Source organism: Panthera leo, chromosome A2 (assembly GCF_018350215.1).
Source record: "Panthera leo isolate Ple1 chromosome A2, P.leo_Ple1_pat1.1, whole genome shotgun sequence".
In the NCBI taxonomy this organism is placed as follows: Eukaryota; Metazoa; Chordata; class Mammalia; order Carnivora; family Felidae; genus Panthera; species Panthera leo.
Window position 1 is genome coordinate 8,206,770 of NC_056680.1, and position 20,546 is coordinate 8,227,315.

The 20,546-nt window shown below is 49.9% G+C and overlaps 2 long non-coding RNA genes across 3 annotated transcripts; one reads left to right on the forward strand and one right to left on the reverse strand.

Annotated features, from left to right (window-relative positions):
* Nucleotides 1–460: 460 nt before the first annotated feature.
* On the reverse strand, nucleotides 461–16,707 carry LOC122213976. 2 transcript variants are annotated; one of them, XR_006199713.1, is made up of 5 exons: nucleotides 16,602–16,707; nucleotides 16,119–16,314; nucleotides 8,176–8,283; nucleotides 3,708–3,855; nucleotides 461–499 (listed from the first exon to the last, which is right to left on the reverse strand). It is a non-coding gene; the product is annotated as an uncharacterized LOC122213976 (long non-coding RNA). The 2 variants fall into 2 exon arrangements; XR_006199712.1 differs by having other exon boundaries at nucleotides 3,708–4,186.
* On the forward strand, nucleotides 10,957–13,615 carry LOC122213977. The gene is made up of 3 exons (XR_006199714.1): nucleotides 10,957–11,451; nucleotides 11,603–11,715; nucleotides 13,211–13,615. It is a non-coding gene; the product is annotated as an uncharacterized LOC122213977 (long non-coding RNA).
* Nucleotides 16,708–20,546: the final 3,839 nt, after the last annotated feature.

Below are 20,546 nucleotides of genomic sequence, written 5' to 3' on the forward strand. Positions count from 1 at the left end.
TATTAAATGTTGCTATCACAAGCCATAGATAAAACAAATACACGAATAGAAATTCTGCATACGGAATAAATTTTAAGTGAATATAAAAAAAATGCAATAAGGACAAAAGACAAAGGATACTAAATTATAATCCTATATGGTTACCTGCAGAAATTTCTGGGCCTAAATCCTGATGTCTTCCTTAAAGAGATATTGGCCAACTTCAGGGAAAGTTCTAAGACACACTGGCATCCAAGTGAGATGTGTTCCTTAGTGTGACCAGAAGTTCTGGAAGAGAACTGCACAGCTTTATTGCTTGAGGTGGTTATTAAATGCCACTTCTGGGGCGCCTGGATGGCTCAGTCGGTTGAGCGTCCGACTTCGGCTCAGGTCATGATCTCACAGTCCGTGAGTTCGAGCCCCGCGTCGGGCTCTGTGCTGACAGCTCAGAGCCTGGAGCCTGTTTCAGATTCTGTGTCTCCCTCTCTCTGCTCCTTCCCTGCTCGTGCTCTGTCTCTCGCTCAAAAAAAAAACAAAAACAAAAACATTAAAACCCTATTTTTTATTTCAATTAAGTCTCAGCTTTCATACTGGTTTTGTAACTGACCGGGGCTAGAACAGTTACCTAAGAAAAAAGGCGAACAAATTGTAAAGGGAGTAAAACTGATACTATTTGCAGATAATGTATTATTTACAGAAATCTCTAAAGACCCCATGAAAAAACGGATAGAAGAAATGAATTCACTAATGTTGAAAGATACAAAATGCAAAAAGTCTGTTGTATTTCCATACACTAATAATGAACAAATTAAGAAAACAATCTAATTTACAAGTGCATCAAAAACAACACCTGGGAATAAATTTAACCAAAAAAGTGAAAGACCTTCCTTAACCAAGGAAGTGAAAAGACATTTATGAAAAATCTGAAGACCCAGATAAATGTAAAGATATACGGTGCTCATGGATGGGAAGAATATTGTTAAAATGTCCATATTCCCGGACACCTGGGTGGCTCAGTTGGTTGAGCGTCTGACTTCGGCTCAGGTTTGTGAGTTTGAGCCCCACATCGGGCTCACTGCGGTCAATGCAGAGCCTGCTTCGGGTCCTCTGTCCCCCTCTCCCACTGATTCTCTTTCTAAAGAAATAAACATTAAAAAAAAAAAAAAAATCCATATTCCCCAAAACAATCTGCAACCCTACCAAAACTCCAATGGCATTTCACAGGAAAAAAAAAAAAAAAAAAATCTTAAAATTTATAGGGAACCCCAAATAGCCAAAGTAATCTCAGGGAGGAACAAAGCTGGAGGCGTCATGCTTCCTGATGAAGTATGTTGCCAAGGTATAGTATTCAAAACAGCATGGTATCAGTATCATACAGACACAGCTCAATGGAACCAGAGAGCCCAGAAATAAACCTACGAATATATGGTCAATTGATTTATAACAAAGGAGCCAAGAACACACAGTGGGTAGAGAGCAGTCTCTTCAATAAATGGTGTTGGGAAAACCAGACAACCACATTCAAAAAACACGAAACAGGGCCACAGTCTTATACCACATACCAAAAGTAATTCAAAATGGATTAAACAGGAGACCTGAAACCATAAAACAAGAAAACATACGCAGGAAGCTCCTTGACATCGGTCTTGGTGACGATTTTTTGGATTTGGCACCAAGAGTGCAGGCAACAAAAACAAAAGTGGAACCAAGGCAAACTAAAAAGCTTCTGCACGGCACTCTCAAAAATAAACATTTATTAAGAAAAGGGGGGGGGGGGGCGGGGAAGCACCTGAGTGGCACAGTAGGTTAAGCGTCCGACTTCGGCTCAGGTCACGATCTCCCAGTTCGTGAGTTCGAGCCCCATGTCGGGCTCTGTGCTGACAGCTCGGAGCCTGGAGCCTGCTTCGGATTCTGTCTCCCTCTCGCTCTGCCCTTCCCCTGCTCACACTCTTTCTCTCTCATAAATAAATATTAAATGTTAAAAAAAAAAAACTAACTCAAAGAGATCGATGTTCCCCTATGTTCATGGCAGCATTATTTACGATAGCCAATATATGGAAACATCAGTGAATGATCGGATAAGGACGATGTGATGGATGTATGATAGAATATTACTGAGCCATAAAAAGTAGGAAACCTTGCCATTTGCAACATGGATGGACCTTGAGAACGTTATGGCAAATAAAATAAGTGAGCCAAAGACAAATGCCAGGGGAACTCACTTATGTGTGGAATCTAAAAAACAAAAAGAAGAAAAAATAAAACTGGGCTCACGGATACAGAGAAGAGACTGGTGATTGCCAGAGAATGGAGGCAAAATGAGTAAAGGAGGCAAAATGAGTAAAGGGGTCAAAAGGTACAAACTTCAAGTCATAAAATAAGTCATGGGCATATAATATATTGTATAGTGACCATGGTTAATAATATGGCATATTTTGGGGGCGCCTGGGTGGCTCAGTCGGTTAAGCATCCGACTTCAGCTCAGGTCATGATCTCACAGGTCCTGCATAGGGCTCTGTGCTGACAGCTCAGAGCCTGGAGCCTGCTTCGGATTCTGTCTCCTTCTCTCTCTGTCCCTCCCCACTTGTGCGCTCTCAAAAATAAATAAATGTAAAAAAAAAAAATTTTTTTTAAAGATTCTCCCTTTCTCTCCCTCTGCCCCTCTGCTTAGCTCATGCTCCCTCTCACTCTCTAAAAGAAAATAAAAAAAAACCCAAAACCACTTTTTTTTAATAATATATTTTTTTAAAAGCAGGGTTTGAATCTCCCCTTCCACACTTTGTGACTGACCTAGGACAGGTGGAGCTCCTTATCCGTAAATGGGAAAGGACTCTGCCCAGGGTTGTTAGAAAAAAATCAAAAGCCACCAGAAAGCACTTGGTACCCGGCACGCATCTGCATTGCATGTTGTGTCCGCGGATCTCATGGGTGAGAGCATGGCTCTCAATCTGTGCCCCACAATTACCTGTTACCTGGAAGGGCTGCTGCCCCCGAGCCTTGCAGACAGCCCAGCCTGCAGGGATGGAGCCCGCCCAGGGCTGCCCACGGGGAGGGCTCAGTAAACAGAGGATGGACAGGGCCTGGGACTTGTCCCCCGGGGCCCAAAGACACCTGGATACAATAGGCTCATTTTCTTGAGGCCAGTTCTCGCTTTTTCTTAAAATTTATTTTTTTAAATGTTTATTTTGGAGAGAGAGAGCACGCGCACAAGCTGGGGGGTGGGGGCAGAGAGAGAGAGAGAGAGAGGGAGAGAGAGAGAGAGAGACGGAGACAGAATCCCAAGCAAGCTCCAGGCTCTGAGCCATCAGCACAGAGCCCGACGCGGGGCTCAAACTCACAAACTGTGAGGTCATGACCTGAACCGAAGCCGGCCACTTAGCCCATTGAGCCACCCAGGTGCCCCTCAAATTTATTCTTAACAAGCTTTAATGATTTCGGCCTTCCCAGCCAGTCCGGGGTTGGCTCCAGGCGCTCGAAGCAGGCTGTTGTAATCAGAGAGACCAGCAGAGGGCACCGGAGACGGGGCTCAGAGAAGCCGGCTGGCTCCTCCCCAGTGGGAACGGCTAGCCCCCCACTAGCTTTTGTTCTGAGAAGCAGCCAAGGAGGTAGTGCCGTGGGCACACATCCCTCCTTTAGAGCACACACTGGTCTTTAGAGACGCTGGTAGATGGTGGCCAAGGTCAGGGCTGCAGGGAGGGGCCACACCCATCCCTCGACCCTGCACCTACCTTGTTAGCAGGAGGCCTGATGCTCCCCCTTGAGACTTCCTGGAGTGCACGGACGGACAGACTGGCAGGGTCGCCTGGTTTGCCTTGGGAGCCCTTCCAGTCCCCTGGTGTTCTGGAAGTTGTATTGAGGCATCCAACGCAGTAGGACCTGGGGTAGCGGAAGGCAAGCGGGGTGCCTAGGGCAGAGGCTTTAAGGAGCTCCCTCCCCGGGGGCAACAGCGCAGGGGCGGCCCCTGGGAGGCAACGCCTCCTTAAACTCTGCGACCGAGGGGCCTCACTCGGCTGGAGTCCAGACCTCACAGCAAGCTCGGCAGGGATCACCAGAGCGTGCTTTCCAGACTCGCTCCTCCCTGAGGCCACAAGCTCTTCTTAGGTCCGTGCTCACAGCCACAGGTGGAAGCACGTGACTTTTTAAGAGCTCTCAGCCAATCACCCTCGTCCGAATTTGGTTACAGCAGAGGTACCTATTTGGGAGACACCTGAAAGAGGAGAGAGCCAATAGGACGTTAAGGCTTGGGAACGGCCAACAAAGCTCTAAAGCTCTTTTGTCTGAAAAATTCCAAACACACACCTATGTCTGAACCTCCACACGTACTCGTCACCCAACTCAACGGTGAAGACTGTGAGCCACGTTTGCATCAGGTGTCCCTTCTTAAGGTTTCCTTTGACAGAGTAGCTGAGTAATGTTTATTTTTAGTTTTGAGAGAGAGAGAGCACAAGTGGGGAAGGGGCAGACAGAGAGGGAGACAGAAGATCTGCCGTGGGCTCTGCAAGGACAGCACAGAGCCCGACGCGGGGCTCGAACTCACAAACCACGACATCATGACCTGAGCCGAAGTCGGACGCTCAACCGACTGAGCCACCCAGGCGCCCCGCTTGAGTATTTTAAAGCAAATCCCAGACATCGCAGCAACAAACCCCTATAGTTTCCGCGTGCACTTTTTTACACAGTGACAAAGTGATTGTCACACCAAACAAAATCTAGAGTAATTCTCTGGAATCATCTGAGGCCAGTGATCATTTTTCTGATAGTCTTAACACGTGTTCTCAAACTTTGATCTGTTTGAATCTAGAACCAAACAAAATGCACATTTTTTTTTAATATTTATTTATATTCGAGAGAGAGCAGGAGCGAGGGAGGGGCAGAGAAACAGAATCTGAAGCCGACTTCAGGCTCTGAGCGGTCAGTACAGAGCCCCACTTGGGGCTTGAACTCGCAGTGAGATCATGACCTGAGCCAAAGTCAGATGCTCAACCAACTAGGCCACCCAGGTGTCCCTCTGTTTGGTTGTTTTAACTCCTGTTTAATCTAGAGAAGTCCCCCCCCCCCCCCCCCCCGCCCCCTACAGCTTTGACCTGTTGGAAAAATGAGTTTAACCATCTTGAGATGTAGCCCACATGAGGGACTGGTCAGCTTGTTGTCGGCTGGGTTCCAGGCAACCACAATTTTTATTTATTTATTTATTTATTTATAGATGGATTTTTTTTTTTAAGTTCATTTATTTATTTAGAGAGAGGGAGTGACTCCCGAGCAGGCTCTGCACCATGAGCACAGAGCCCAACACGGGGCTCAAACTCACAAACTGTAACATTATGACCTGAGCTGAAATCAAGAGTTGGATGCTTAACCGACTGAGCCACCCAGGTGCCCGCAACCACAATTTTAAATCTTCCCAGGTGATGTCAATAAACGACCAAGCCTGGAACCACTAGTCGGGAGGTTCTAGCACGCCCCTTCCCGGTGGGTACTTTGGCTTAGTCCCGCGTCACGTGTTGGGAGGCATGCCATGACTGGCTGTCTCCGACAGGGCCCTCCGGGGTGAGGTGTCCTCTTTGCCTTTCATCTAAGGATTTTTTTTATTTTTTAACTTAAAAAATGTATTTAAATGTTTATTTTTGAGAAAGACAGAGCGTTAGTGGGGGAGGGGGGGAGAGAGAGAGAGACAGACGGGGGTCACAGAACCCGAGGCAGGCTCCAGGCTCTGAGCCGTCAGCACAGAGCCTGAAACGGGGCGCGAACTCACGAACCACAAGATCCTGAACCTGATCTGAAGTCTGACGCTTAACCGACTGGGCCACCCAGGCGCCCCAATACTTTTGTTCTTGTCACCGTATCTGGGGCTCATGAGACTCCAGCATCCCACGTAAACTGCCGTCGAGTCACCGTGACCTACCAGATGGAGCTTCTGGAGAACTCGCTGCCCTCCCCTATGACAAGTCCTGGGCTTGCCCTTTAAGCATTTCCCTGAGGGCCACTGCAAGGCTGCTGTGGCCTCTTCCCCACCCGGCAGCTGTTTCGAATAGTCGCTCATTGCTACGGACAACACCTGTGACGATGGCCATCCCTGGGCCAGCTGAGGCCAGAACAGGCACCGCCAGGGACCGTCTCGGACTCGGCTGGACCCAGAAGCTCCCAAGCGCGCTGCGAACACCCTCGGCAGCCCCGGAGGGCCCGCCGAAACCGGTTCCTTGGAGCCGCTGCCCTTGTCAGCGATGTCCCAGGCCTTCCAGCCCCCACCCCCACCCCGCCCCTCTCTCTTACTCGACCCGCTTTGAATAAGGGAAAAATTGCTAGGGTAGTTGGCACGGGTAAGGCTCCAGGCTTTTAAGCTGTCCATTTATTTATTTTTTTGACGGAGGTGAAACCCCCATAACATCAAGTCGACCCGTTCGAGGTGTACCATACAGTGGGATTTAGAACATTCGCATGGTTGTAGGCCCAGTGGTGTGGGAAAAGGAGGCAGAAGGAAACGGCAGATAACGTTTCTCCCGGAACTCCCTACTTAGTAGTAACGCTTTGCCAGAGGGAAAAACAACCTTGGCTTGACGACCGCTAGGCCTCCAGTACCCCGGGAGTCTGCTTTAGTCTGTGGAAATCCCACTGGAAACTCCCCCTTGGCTTCACCTCCCCCAGCTCCCAAGTGTGTAACTAGTGTCTCTTCATGGTCCCTGGGGCAGCTCTTCCTGCCCGCCGGTCCTGTGCCCCTGTTTGTTTTTGTTTTTGTTTTTTGAGGGGGTTAAAGGAGCCTTTATTAGAATGTTGTAGCAGTGTGTTTTGAAGGCGGCGAACCTACAAAATAGGGATTTTAAATTAAGTCCCTAACTGCATGGATAGGAAAACTGGGGCTGGGGCTGAAGCGGGGAGCAGTGTACCCCATCTCCATGTCGACGCGCGTGTGTGCATGCACACAGGACACCCTTGCACCCGCGCGGAGGCAGCCCCGTCGTGCCCGTGTTTTAATAAAATCACCTTTTTGCGCCATAGACATCTTCCAGAATTCTTTCTTGGCCGTCAGCTCCTGACCCCACGAACCCCACTATCACCCCAAGCCTCATCAACCACCACCTCGACCTATTTCTAAAGCATTTTTATCACCCCAAAATAAGGCTCGGTACCCATTAGGCAGTCACTCTCTACTCCCCACCTCCCTCTAGCCCCTGCCCCCCCCCCCCCAGTCTGCTTTCTGTCTCTATGGATTTACTGATTCTGGATATTTCATATAAACGGAATCACACAAGATGTGACTTTTGGCGTCTGACCTCTTTTCTTGCCTAATGTCTTCAAGGTTCATTCAGGTGGTAGCAAGTGTAGGATTTTATTCATTTTTCTGGATGAATAATATTCCGCTGTATGGATCTAGCATATTTTGTTGGTTCACCCAAATATTGGACATCCAGTGGGGCGCCTGCATGGCTCAGTCAGTTAAGCGTCCAACCCCGGCTCAGGTCACGATCTCACAGTTCGTGAGTTCGAGCCCCGCGTCGGGCTCTGTGCTGACAACTCAGAGCCTGGGGCCTGCCTTGGATTCTGTGTGTCCCCCTCGCTCTCTGCCCCTGCCCCACTCAACCCTCTGCCTCTCTCTCAAAAATAAATAAACATTGGGGCACCTGGGCGGCTCAGTCGGTTAAGCGTCCAACTTCGGCTCAGGTCATGATCTTGCAGTTCGTGGGTTCAGGCCCCGCGTCGGGCTCTGTGCTGACAGCTCAGAGCCTGGAGCCTGTTTCAGATTCTGTGTCTCCCTCTCCCTCTCTGACCCTCCCCTGTTCATGTTCTGTCTCTCTCTGTCTCAAAAATAAATAAACGTTAAAAAAAAAATTTTAAAAAAAGAGCAAAATGTTTAAAAAAAAGAAAAAAAAACATTAAAAAGAAAAGTAAAAAAATCAGTAAAATCTAAAAGCCTGCAAAACCCACTTCTCTGTAATGACATAAAGGCGTGCTAAGACATGTTAAACACCAGACTTAGAACGGTCTCGGTCTCTGGTGGGGTCCAAGGCAGGAAAGTGGGGAGGTGCATGCTGGAGACCTTCGCTCTATTGGCAAAGCTAGGAGGTGGGTATGTGGCTGTTTGCTGTATTCACCTTCATATGTCTTGTTATCTCTTAAATTCTGCAGAGCGAAACACAGAACATCAAACAAAACCGGGGGGAGGGTTAAGGGAAGGACAGCTGAGTGCCTGGCTCGACTTACGTTTTTCACAGAATGAGATCAGCCGCTGCTCCCTCAACACTGCCCAAGTTCAGGGTCGCTGGGGAGTCACGGTTTGACGTCCAGATAAGCGGGAAACTACCTTTATGCCTGTTAAATAACAAAATTCAACCGAGTAAATTTTCAGCTGGCTTTATTAATCGATTCGAGAATCACACAGCATTCCCATCTAGCAAGTGGAGCAGAGCTCCAAAGGACTTACGGAAAAGGGAAGTTTTTTAAGTTTATTTATTTATTTTGAAAGAGAGAGAAAGAGAGAGAGAGAGAGAGAGAGGGAGAGGAAGAATGCAAGCCAGGGAGGGGCAGAGACAGGGAGGGAGAGGATCCCAAGCAGGCTCCGTGCTGTCAGCACACAGCCCGACGCGAGGCTCGATCCCGCGAACGATGAGATCATGGCCTGGGCCGAAATCAAGAGTCAGACACTTAGCCAAGTGAGCCACCCAGGCACCCCGAAAACAAAAGGTTTTTAGAGGTAGAGAGGGAGCGGCATTAAGGAAAATATCAGCAAAGAACCCATTGTTTTAGGCAAAGTCACCCTCCTAAGGAGGAATGGCAGGAGTCTTTCAGTAACTTTCCTAGAGCTAACCAGACAATGGCCGGAGGCGACATTTCTGGAAGGCTGAACTGCAGTTAGGTCAAGTATCAACTCTTGCTTTACTGACTTGGGGCCTGAACCTAAGTGATGCCATTTGGGGCCTGTGGTTTTCTTTTTAATGTCCCCTTGGCAGAAGTGTTGAGGGGAAATATGGGTCCAGGCACCGAAGCTCTACTATTTTGGAGGAGACTTTTCAGAGACCAAATTATTACGCAAGAGCTCTCACGGAACCACAGTTTGAGAGCAAATAGCCCACAAACTCCAACCTTTTAGTGGTGCTTAGCAAACCAAGGAGTGAAGGCTGGAGTTTTGGAAGTAGATTTTGAGGACTGTATTTCTTGGAGTATCTCCTTAAAGGGTATATTTGCTGCAGGGTGGCCGCGTCTAAAAACTGAAACCAGTAAAAATGAACACGTGGAAGCAGCAGTTTACCCCAGGTCCATTCTTGTCATGCAACACCACAGTCATTAACAAGGGAGCAAGATTCACAGACACCAACATGGACGGATGTCCAGGGTGTGCACTGAACTAGCGAAAGCAAGTTTCAGAAGGGGCGGAGATAAATTCCCCAGAGTTGAACTGCTGGCTTAAAGGATGTGTGCATGGTGGATCCACGCCCATTAGGGTGGCCATAATAATAATAATGCCTGGAAAATAACCAGTGTTAGCAAGGGGCTGGAGAAATTGGAACCTGTGCGCTGTTGTTGGGAACGTAAAACAGTGGAACCGTTGTGGAAACAATTTGGTAGGTCCTCAAAAAGTTTAGAACAACCACATGACCCAGAAATTCCCCTTCTGTGTATACAACTGAAAGAATTGAAAACAGGGAGGGGCGCCTGGGTGGCTCAGTCAGTTAAGCTTCCGACCTTGGCTCAGGTTATGATCTCACAGTCTGTGAGTTCGAGCCCCACGTCGAGTTCTGTGCTGACAGCTCAGAGCCTGGAGCCCGCTTCAGATTCTGTGTCTCCCTTTCTCTGCCCCTCCCCCGCCCGCGCTTTGTCTCCCCCCCCTCAAAAAATAAACAAACATTAAAAAATAAAATTTAAAAAGAATTTAAAGCAGGGACCCAGACTGATCTGTACACCTGTGTTTACAGCAGCATTGTTCACAATAAAGACGGAAGCAATATCCATCTGCAGAGAAATGGATAAACTGTGGTCTATCCATACAATGGAATATTTATTATTCAGCCGTGCAAAGGAAGGAACCTCTGACACCTGCTACAACACGGACGAACCTTGAGGACGTCGCGCAGAGTGAAATAAGCCCATCACAAAAGGGCAAATACTGTGTGGGAGGAATTTAGAGTAGTCAGAATGTTATTTTAATTTTTTTTTAATTTTTTTATTTTTAACGTTTATTTTTGAGACAGAGAGAGACACAGCATGAACGGGGGAGGGTCAGAGAGAGAGGGAGACACAGAATCCAAAACAGGCTCCAGGCTCTGAGCTGTCAGCACAGAGCCCGATGGGGCTCGAACTCGCGGACCGTGAGATCATGACCTGAGTGGAAGTCGGACGCTTAACCGACTGAGCCACCCAGGCGCCCCAGAATGTTATTGTTTTTAATGTTTATTTTTGAGGAAGAGAGCGAGTGAGCAGGGAAGGGGCTGAGAGAGAGGGAGACACAGAATCCGAAGCAGGCTCCAGGCTCTGAGCCGTCAGCACAGAGCCCGACATGGGGCTCGAACTCACAAACCGCTAGCCGAAGTCGGCCGCTTAGCCGACTGAGCCACCCAGGCGCCCCATGAAGTCAGACACTTAACCAATTGAGCAACCCAGGCGCCCCCCCCCCCTTTTTTTAAGTTTATGTATTTTCAGAGCGACACAGAGAGAGAGCACAAGTTGGGGGAGGGGCAGAGATAGAAAGGGGCTGAGGACCTAAAGCGGGTTCTGTGCTGACAGCAGGGAGCCCAATGGGGGGCTCGAACTCATGAACCACATCATGACGTGAGCCCAAGTCAGATGCTCTACCGACTGAGGCCCCCAGGCGCCCCTTGATACATTATTAACTGAAGCCCACGGTTTACATTAGGGTTCCCTCTTAGTGTCGAACGCTCTGTGGGTTTTGCCAAAGGCATAATGTCCTGGATCCACTCCAGCACGTGCAGAAGATAGTTTCACCGCCTTGAACATCAGGCCCGTCCCTCCCCTGCAACCCCGGCTCTTTTCACTGTCTCTACAGATTCTATACATAGCTATAGACCCCATTATTTATGGGACAGCTTTATTTACGCACCTACTGAAGGACATGCTGGTGACTTCCCCGATGACCTGGCGGGTGGGGGCGGCCGGCAAGGGAGCGGCGCAGCGGCTGAGTGTGTGGCGCGTGCTGGCCACCAGAGGGAGCCAGATCCCCCCTTTTCTCCTCCACCAGGTCCGGGCCAACCGTTTCCGTGCGTCCCCCTCCACCGTTCCCTGCACTAGAGTTGATCTCCTCTTTGCCTCGGGCTAGGGCTGATCTGGAAGTCGGCCGGAGTCAGTCGTGGGCTTCGTCCAGAATCCCGCCCGGAGAAGTTAACGAACGGAAGGGCCAGCCGGACCTGCCGTCTGTAGACATGAGCCCGGCCGTAGCGGAAGCAGGGAGAGAAAGCGCCCCGGGCCCCGATTCCCCCGAGCGCGACGCCACCGTCCCTGTGCCCAAGGATACTTGTGTCTGGTTTTGTAAGAAAGCAGGGTCTGAGGAGAGGAGGGGATGGCGTGGGAACCCAGTGGTTTCTCTTTGGTCTGAGGGACCCACTGGAGGCGAGGGGACCACAGTGAGGCGAGGGCTGTGGCCAGCTGCCCACAGAGCTCTTTTGTCACGTGTGCACAGGGCTCCCCGGTGAGTTCCGATGCAGGTGGGACCGGCCACCAGAGCGATGCCCTGTCTTCACCCCGTGTGATTAAGGCTCTGTAGGGAACAGAGTGCCTGATCGATTCTTAAGGGTGTGTTTATTAAATGTTTATTTATTGATTATTAAAAAAATATTTCTTGATTATTTTTGAGAGAGAGAGAACACAAGTGGAGGAGGAGCGGGGGGGCGGGGACACTGAATCCGAAGCAGGCTCCATGCTGTCAGCACAGAGCCAGACGCAGGGCTCGAACCCACAAACCGTGAGATCGTGACCTGAGCTGAAGTCGGATGCTTACCCGACTGAGCCACCCAGGCGCCCCTTGAGTGTCTTTTCTTTCTTTCTTTTTCTTTTGATTTTCATGCATTCTTTTTATTTTTTTAACGTTTATTTATTTTTGAGAGAGAAAGAAAGAGCCTGAGCGGGGAAGGTGCAGAGAGGGAGGGAGAGAGAGTCCCAAGCAGGCTCCATGCTGTCAGCACAGAGCCTGACATGGGGCTTGAACTCACGAGCCACGAGATCATGACCTGAGCTGAAGTCAGACGCTCAACCGACTGAGCCCCCCAGGCGCCCCTATAATTGTGATCGTTTTTAAGTGTCCAGTTCAGTGGCATTAACCCCACCATCCATCTCCAGAACTTTCTCATCTTCCCAAAGCTGAAACTCTGTCCCCATGGAACACTGACACTGCCCCCTGGCTCCCTACCCCAGCCACCGCCCTCCATCCTTCTACTTCCGTCATTGTGAGTTTGACTCCTCTAGGGACCTCATATGAATGTAATCGTACAGTATTTGCCCCTCTGTGACTGGCTTTTTTCACTGAGAACAGTGTCCCCGAGGGCCATCCATGTTGTAGCGGGTGCTGGAATTTACTTCCCGCTCAAGGGTGACTCCTAAGAGGGACTTCCTTCTGTCACGTTGCTGTTTGGTGCCTTATTTTCTACCTCTGTTATGTTTTTTTTTGTAGTGAAACATTCCCATTTTCTTTGTGGTTCCCCGGGGGATTACATTCAGCATCCTGAAGTTAGAACACTAATTTGGATTCATACCAGCTTAATAACGATAACGAACAAAAGCTCCTTCACAGGAGCTTTTTCTTCCCACTTCTTTTGGTTGTCGGGGTCCCTAAATCACATCGTCGTACATCGTGTGTCCAAAAGCAAAAGCATCAACAGGGTCGCCTGGGTGGCAGCGGGGGAGCCTGCTTGGGATTCTCTTGCTCCCTGTGCCCCTCCCCCACACGCTCTCTCTTGCTCTCTCTCAAAAATAAATAAACTTAAAAAATTTTCTCATTGTTTACTTTTGAGAGAGGGAAGGAGGGTGGAAGAGAGAGAGGGAGGGAGGGAGGGAGAACATGAGCAGGTGAAGGGCAGAGAGAGAAGAAGACAGAGGATCCGAAGCGGGCTCTATGCTGACGGCAAAGAGCCCAATGCGGGGCTTGAACTCACAAACCGCGAGATCAGGACCTGAGCCGAAGTCGGACGCTCAACCGACTGAGCCACCCAGGCGCCCCTTTCTCTCGCTTTCGAAGGACAGTTTTGCCAGATGTAGGCTATGTGACTGACGCTTCTCTTTGTTTTGTACTTAGAACATATCAGGCCACTCTCTGGCCTCCCAAGTTTCTGATGAGAAATCTGCTTGCGGTCTGGAGGACCCTTCGTGTGATGAGTTGCTTCCCTCTTGCCCCTTTCGAGATTCGCATCGCCGCTGGCTGTCAGCAGTTTGGTAAGAACCCGTCCTGGTGTGGGTCTCTTTGAGTTCGCTGTGTCGGAGTTCATTGCGCTTCACGTTCGTTCCGCCAAATTTGGGAAGCCTGCAACCATCATTTCAAGCACCGCGTCTGCCCCTTTGTCTCATTCTTTTCCTTCTGGAACTCCCACGAGGAGTATGTTGGTCTGCGTGATGGTTTCCCACAAGTCCCCAAGGCTCTGTTTACTTTTCCTCATTCTTTTTTCTTTCTGTTCCTCAGACTCAATAAATACTATCGTCCCTATCTTCGTTTGTGCTGATTCTTTCGTCTGGCTGCTCAAATCTGCATTTGAGGTTTTTTGTTTTTTTCTTTGCTGTTAGGTTTTCTAACTCCTTAAAAAAAGGCGTATTTATTCATTTTGAGAGAGAGTACACACGAGAGCGAGGGGGAGGAGCAGAGAAAGAGGGAGAGAGAGAATCCCAAGCAGGCTCTGTGCTGTCAGCACTGAGCCTGACGTAGGGCTTGAACTCATAACCATGAGATCACGACTTGAGCTGAAACCAAGAGTCAGACACTCAACTGACTGAGCCACCCAGGCGCCCCTAGGTTTTCTAACTCTTTATTAATATTTCCCTTGTGTTCATACAGATACGGTTCCTGTTCCCTTGTTCCCATCTTACATGCAAGTGGCAGGACCTGAATTCAGGCGCAAGCAGCCTGGTTCGACCTGAGGTCTTATCCACTGATTCTCCTTGGCAATGGCTTCTACATAGTTCACCTCTGTGGAGCAGGTCACCCTGGGACTGCTGGGTTAGTTACGTAAGAGGATACAGGGGCCAGGAGGCAAGAGACTGTTAGGTAACACGAGTTAAGTGAGACCATGCGCCTTAGCCTAAGAACAAAACAAAACAACAAAAAATACAACAAAAACCTGTCTCCGTCACATTCAAAAGCATTTAAGGAAACTAAGCTTCAGCATATAACACCTTGGAGAAGGGAATCAAGGTGACCTTTTCTTCAGCCCTCAAACGTGCTACATGCTTTCCAGATAGATGCCCATGAAGGCAGCACAGATTATCCAGTAGCCACCTAGGTATTCACCGTGTCCTAAAAACTCCCCTTGGATTGTCTTCTGCTTGTCCCCCAACTCGCTCACGGAGTTCAAAGCTTTTCTTGAACATAAGCACACCAAGCACGGTCATACCTCAGGACCTTTGCGCTTGCCGTTTCTTCTTCCTGAAAGCTCCCTCCCCTCCATATACCTGACTGATTCCATCCCTTCATTCTGGGCTCTGCTTAGCGTCACCTTTTTATTTTTATTATTTTTGTAAAGTTTATTTATCTTTGAGAGACGGAGAGACAGCACGAGCCGGGGAGAGGCAGAGAGAGAGAGAGAGAGAAAACAGAATCCGAAGCAGGCTCCAGGCTCCGAGCTGTCAACGCAGAGCCTGATGCGGCTAGAACCCACAAACCACAAGGTCATGACGTGAGCCGAAGTCCGACGCTCAACCGACTGAGCCACCCAGGCGCCCCAGGGTCACCTGTTTAAAAGAGTGTTCCCTGACTACTCTGTCTGAGCTCACTGTGTAGCCCCATGCCCCACTTTGCCTTTCTTCCAGGTTCTTCTCGCTGGTCTCTTCTCTGCCCATCCCCCACGCTGAACGAAGGTCGGAAGCCGGGATCTGTCTCTCTTGTTCACTACCCCTTCTCCAGTGCCTGATACGTAGCACACACTCAGTCAAGGTTACGAGCTGGACGTTTGTGTCCCTTCGAAATTCCCATGTTGAGATCCTAACCCCGCCAGTGATGGTATTAGGGAGGTCGGGCTCTTGGAAGGCGGTCAGATCTCGAGGCGAGGGCCCTCATGAACGGGATTTTTGACCCCAGGGAGCGCTCTCTTGCTCTGTCTCCACCAGGTGAGGACACCACAATACTTGTGCAAGCAAGGAAACGCACCCTCATCAGGAATCAAATGTGCCGCTGTCTCAGTCTTCTATTTCCCAGCCTGCAGAACCCGCAGACAAATCTCTGCTGTTTATAAGCCATCCAGTCTATGGTATCTGGTTACAGCAGGCTGAGTAGGCTACGGATCGTCATTAATTAATGAATGACTTTACATCCTGCACCTTATGTTCTGTAGAGAGGGCTTCGAGGTGACCTCAAATGACAGCCTGGGTGGCTGCAAATGCGAAGTCCCGCCCGTTCACTGAGTCACGACCGGTACTCACTGGACCCCAGCCATTAGATGCTGGTGGCCATAGCTTATATTTAGATTTGTTGCCATCATAACGCTACTTTTTTTTTTAATTTTTAATGTTTATTTATTTTTGAGAGAGAAAGAGAGCGTGAGTGGAGGAGGGGGCGGAGAGAGGGAGACACAGAACCCCAAGTGGGCTCCAGGCTCCCAGCTGTCAGCACAGAGCCCCACACGGGGCTCGAACCCATGAATCGCGAGACCGTGGCCCGAGCCGAAGTTGGATGCTTAACCCACTGAGCCACCCAGACACCCCTATGCTACTTTTTTTTTTTTCAAAGAGTATGATTTCTAATAGCCTCTATGCTTGAGACCATACTTGAATTCTGTTCTACTTTGTCATGTGGTTGGGGGAAGGTCCCTCTGCCCGTACAATCTGAGGCCATTGCTCTGTGATACTCTGCTTTCAAATGCTGCCTTATACAGTCAAAGCCCATCATGAGCCTTCCGGCTCTAAAACGTTGTTAACTTGATGTACAGAGATGAAAATTCTTTAAGTGGAGATTAAAAATACACCAATATCTTACACACACACACACACACCCGCTCTACCTTGGTCTCTGTGCAACCATGTTCTTGGAGGGATGAAGGTGATGTTGATAGGGGACAATGTTACCATGGAGACGACTGGGCTTGGTCCTATGAACCATGTTCTTGGCGGGATGAAGGTGACATTGATATGGTACAACGTTACCATGGAGACAGCTGGTACTAGCTCTATTAGCTGCAGCCTTGCTAGTCATTATCCCTGCAAAAAGGGTGTGAAGAAATTAATGCGCCAGCAGCCCAGGACACGTGACTCCTACAGGGTCTGGGTTAGTTTGTGTGTTTAGGGACGGACGGGCAAAGAGCTCCTGGAAGCATCGTGAAGATGGTAAATGCAGGATCGTCAGAAAGAAATGTCAGAAAAACCTGGCAGTCCGCCCCCCTGTTGAAGGTTTGTGCCAGATTAATAGCAGGAGAAAGGAGAAGTGTTGGTGCCATTAGCGAAGGAAAAAAAAGCAAGCAGGCAAGCAAAGAACAAAAAAAGCTCACCTTGAAAATCCAGCCTACAAGCCTGAAGCCAAGTCAGAGCAGATGGGGGTAGGCCTCTGCACCCAGACATCGCAGCGGACTTTGAGATTTATTTCAGTGGTCTGTTTCATCTAATGAAAGAAATGTTCTACTATTATCATACGGGGCAGCCAGGGCCACTTGTTCTAATTAGAAGAGGACAGTAAAAACAGACGTGACAATGGCCGCCGTGGAAAACAGTATGGCGGTTCCTGGAAGAATTCAAAACAGAACTACCATAGGACCCAAGAATCCCCTGCTGGGTTCTTCCCCAGAAGAGGGGAAAGAAAGGTCCCAAAGAGATAGCCACACACCCATGGTCACAGCACCAGGGTCCCCAGTAGCCCAAAGGTGGAGGCAGCCCTAGGGTCCACCAACGGATGAATGAATGAACAAAATGTGGTCCATCCATACAATGGAATGTTATTCAGACTTGAAAAAGAAGGACATTCTGGGGTGCCTGGGTGGCTCAGCGGGTTAGGCGTCTGACCCTGGTTCAGGTCATGATCTCACAGTTTGTGGGTTCGAGCCCCGCGTCGGGCTCTGTGCTGACGGCTCAGAGCCTGGAGTTTGCTTCGGATTCTGTGTCTCCTTCTCTCTCTCTGCCCCTCCCCCGTTTGTGCTTGCTCTCACTCTCTCTGTCTCTGTCTGCCTCAAAAATAAGTAAATAAGGGGCCCCTGGGTGGGTCGGTCGGTTGACCGACCATTTTGGCTCAGGTCATGATCTCGCAGTTCCGTGGGTTTGAGCCCCGCATTGGACTTTGTGCTGACGATGCAGAGCCTGCTTGGGATTTTCTCTCTCTCTGCCCCTCCCCCACTTGCACGCTCTCTAAGTGAATAAATACACCTAAAAAAGTTTTTTTTAATAAATAACTTAAAAAAAAGGACATTCTGACACAACATGGATGAATCTTGAGGACATTATGCTGAGTGAAATACGCCAGTCACAAAAGGAAAAATACTGTGATTCCACTTCTATGAAGTATGTAGAATGGGCACATTCATAGAAACAGGAAGTAGATGGTGGCCGGGGGAGGGGAAGGAGGGTTAGTTTCAATGGGGACAGAGGTTCAGTTTCAGAAGATGGAAAAGTTCTGGAGATGGATGGTGGGCATGGCCGTGCACCAGTGTGAATGTGCTTAATGCCACTGAACAGCACACTTAAAAACGGGTAAGATGGTCAATTTTATGTTAACTGTGAATTGTTTGAGGAGGGGGAGGGGCAGAGGCGTGAGAGAGAATCTTAAGCAGAGTCTGTGCCCAGCGCAGAGCCCAACGTGGGGCTCGATCTCACGACCGTGAGAGCATGACCTGAGCCGATATCCAGAGTTGGACGCTTAACTGACTAAGCTACCCAGGCGCCCTTGATTTTTTTTTTTAATTTTTTTTTTTTAACGTTTATTTATTTTTGAGACAGAGAGAGACAGAGCATGAACGGGGGAGGGTCAGAGAGAGAGGGAGACACAGAATCTGAAACAGGCTCCAGGCTCTGAGCTGTCAGCACAGAGCCCGACGCGGGGCTCGAACTCACGGACCGTGAGATCGTGACCTGAGCCGAAGTCGGCCGCTTAACCGACTGAGCCACCCAGGTGCCCCGCAGGCGCCCTTGATTTTTAAAAAAATGTTTATTTGTTTATTTTTGAGAGAGAGAGAGAGAGAGAGAGAAAGAGGAAGAGAGGGAGACAGAGAATCCCAAGCAGGCTCTGTGCTGTCAGCGCAGAGCCCGACGTGGGGCTTGAACTCATGAACCCTGAGATCACGACCTGAGGCGATACCAAGAGTCAGACGCTCCCCCGATGGAGCCACCCAGGCGCCCCTTAACCATGATTTCTAAAAATTAGTTTTCAAAATCAGCAATGTGGGGCGCCTGGGAGGCTCAGTCGGTTAAGCGCCTGACCTCAGCTCAGGTCACGATCTCATGGTCCGTGGGTTCGAGCCCCACGTCGGGCTCTGTGCTGATGGCTCGGAGCCTGGAGCCTGCTTCCGATTCTGTGTCTCCCTCTCTCTCTGCCCTTCCCCCACTCACACTCTGTCTTTTTGTCTCTCACTCTCTCTCTCAAAAATAAACACTAAACATATTTTTTAAAAAGCCAGCAGTGAGATGCATCTTAGCTGGACCCTGTTACCCACTGAGGCTGCTATGCCTGAGCCCTGCCACGACCTCGTTAGACGGGGACGCCAGCCAGGGGGCCAGGTGATAAGGAACACAGCCCCAACTCCGAAGGGCGCAGCGCCCTCACAGCACCGATACCTTCTAAGTGTCTCCCGTGCCACCAGCGACATGTACCCCCTGGTGCGGGAAAGGTGATTCCGGTCCAGCCGCTGGTGGGGGGCTTAGGATTTCAACACAGGGGTGAGTGCAGGGGGCATCGACATTCATCCCACTGCAGTGACAGTCACGTTGAGAGGACGAGCCTTCTCTATGAACAACGGCTCAGAAGCAGCCCCAAGGCCGAGCGCTCAGACCTTCCTCAGTGGCAAATTCACACCCTCTCCTTCGAGGATGACGCGAATACTTCCATACTGGAAGAACTGTATTTTTCAGTAGTCCCCACTCTTTGCATCCGACAACATCCCTGGTCCCTGGAGACAAAGGTGGTTCTAGTCTGCCCTCCCACACTTTACCATTTCCTGGAGGAAACGGATCGGGAGACTGTGTAGTAGGGTTTCATGTGGTCCCCCCACTTCTGGGAGGTCATCTCTGAGATGTCATGCCAGAGAGGAGGGTCTCTGTTTGCCGGGAGGCCTCGGGTCCCACTGGCGACTCCAATGGTATGACTTAGGGTGGGGGCCAGAAAGACCCACAATGGGGTCTGCGTGGGGGCTTGGGGGGTCACGTGGCATCGGTGCATCTGGACACTGAGATCAACCTTGTGGGCCATCGACTAATTGGTCAAATGCCCCCACGTACTAGGGCTCCCAGCAAACCTCACCGCCTGTGCTTGGGTGAGCCTCCCTGGCTGGTGATGCTCCAGTCTTCCGGACGTATCACACACCGATGCCGGGAGAGTAAATCTGTCCTGTCCCCACAGGGAGAGGACAAGAGAAGCTGCACGTTCGGCACTTGTCCCACACGCGGCCTGGGCGCCTCTCTCTTGGCTGATCTGAATCTGTAGCATCCTTTCCCCGTAATAAACTGTAACTGTGGGTGTAACAGCTTCCAGTCAGTTCTGTCTTTCCGGTGAGTTGTCAAACCCAAAGGTGGTGTTGAGAAAACCTGAACTTGCAGCTGACGTCACCAGCGAGGGCAGGGCCGCCTGGGGGTGCTCAGTCGGTTGGGTGTCCCTCTCTTGATTTTAGCTCAGGTCGAGATCTCACGGTTCAGGGGTTCGAGCCCCGTGTCAGACTCCGCGCTGACAGGGCAGAGCCTGCTTGCGATTCTCTCCCTCCCTCTCTCTCCCTGCCCGTCCCCTGCTCGCCCTCCTCTCTCGAAATAAATAACCTTAAAAAAAAAAAAAAAAAGGAAGAAATGAGGGCAGTCTTGGGGGAACTGTGTCACAACGGTTAGTGGCGTCTAACCCTTCGTAGCAAATCACGAAGTGAACAATATTTGAAATTCTCATAACCCTCTGAGTCAAGAACAGGGACGGGTGCTCTGAGAACCTAGCTCCTCTGGCCGCTCTTCACGCCAGAACCTTTACAGCTTCCATGTTTCGAGTCCGGCCAAGCCCTGACCGGTTACGACTCGCGCAATTACGGTAGGTTGGCTCAAACTGCACTCCGGGGACTGTCGTCTCCGGGAATCTCTCATCCTTCCCTGCAGGGGCCGCACTGCTCTTTGTCGAGGTGCGTGCAGGGTCTGCGGCTCTGTTTTATCTCCGCTGGTGTGCTGATCCGTGGCTTTGCTGACCTGGTGGTGTTCTGTGAAAAGTCTCTCTTCCTCCTGAAAACAGTTAGCGGTTGGCTGTCGGCTTTTGAAATAATCCC